Here is a 1,510-nt window from a genome sequence, read left to right on the forward strand (position 1 = left end):
CAGTGGGCTGGGAGCTGGAGGTAGCGCTGAAGCCCAAGGCTAAGGGGCTTTCACCCAGCCCCTAGAGGCTGGCACTTTGAACTCGGACTTAAGGCCTCCAAACTCTAAGAGAATAAACTCCTGTTTCTCAAGACATCCCATTTGTAGTATATTTTTGTCAGAGCAGCACTAGGTAACCAAAACATCCACGAAGGCTCTTCCTGGTAGAGGAGAGGATGGTGGTGATGCATAGTCACACAACCTCAAAGAGCTGTGAGAAGAAGGAATGTCTAACTGTGGCCCCCAAATCCCACCCCGCTCTAATGATATCATATGGTCACTGATGAGAGACACAGAGAAGGGTGCCACTTGGCCCACAAACATATTTGAAAAAAAAGTTGAAACCCTTGTGAAATCAGAAAGAGGTTTGTGGGCCAGGGTTTCACAACTCTGCAGCTAGGTGCTGAGCCAGAGAATTGTTGCCTAGTTGCCATTACTTGCTCCCATGGTATCCTCCAGGTTGATGAGGCTAGGGAAGGATCAGTTCCACAGGCCTATAATCAGGAAAGTGTGTGTCACACCCAGAGGCAGTTTCTCCTGACTGAGTCACCAAGGTTGAGGCCAGATACACTAGCAGCCTCCTTACTTTAGAGATCCCAGTGAGACCCTCCAGAGCAGCTCCAATAAACTCTCTCATTGGTCCCTCAGAGCCTTCTAGAAGTCTGAGGACTCGCCTTCTAAAGATTGCATATTTTTACCACTGTTTGACTCCTGACTCCAGCACAACAAAGGCTTGAACAAGATTCTGGAACTGGACATAAACTAGGAAACAAGCCAAATGTGGAAGGGAAAAGCCAAAGGACCAAGATGTGTACTTACCTGGTTTCATTATCCTCCATGGGCACTGAGCTGTCCAGTATGTGTGGCTATGAGATGTGTTCTCAGCAAAGCTTGATTGGGCAAGCCGTGCTTGGATGCATCACTTCCACCTTCAAGGGGCCAAAACATGTCACTCATCCCCTTTTTCTGTCTCTTTCCTCAAGGGATTTGGGACAGCTCAGCCAGGCAATGAGTACTCATAACAGAACTACATTGAGTCTACCCCAGAGGAAGCCCCAAGCCTTACAGCCAGAGACTTTTTTGCACTGAGGGGTGTGGCTCATCCTCTGTCTTGATCTCCTAAATGACATGGATTATTTCCTTTTTTATTATTAATTTCAAATTTTTATCATAAAGATAATAGTTGTTCAATGTTTAAAATTGAAATATTCATGCCACAGAATATCCAGCAATGAAATATGTTACCTTGCTTCATTTTATTTTACTGAGTAAAATAAACTACCATGGAAAAATTGCCAACAACTTCTGTTTAGAATGGATGAGAAAATGGATTAACCCTACACATATTCTTTTCTTTTTTTTTTTAAACAATAGCAGAACTGCTTGAGCAGTTCATTTGGTTCTATAGTTTTAAAACAATGTTCTGGAAGAAGGATGCTACTTACATATATGTATATATGTATGTGTGCGT

The sequence above is a fragment of the Orycteropus afer genome, unplaced genomic scaffold (assembly GCF_000298275.1).
Source record: "Orycteropus afer afer isolate SDZICR_OR568_19922 unplaced genomic scaffold, OryAfe1.0 scaffold00017, whole genome shotgun sequence".
NCBI lineage: Eukaryota > Metazoa > Chordata > Mammalia > Tubulidentata > Orycteropodidae > Orycteropus > Orycteropus afer.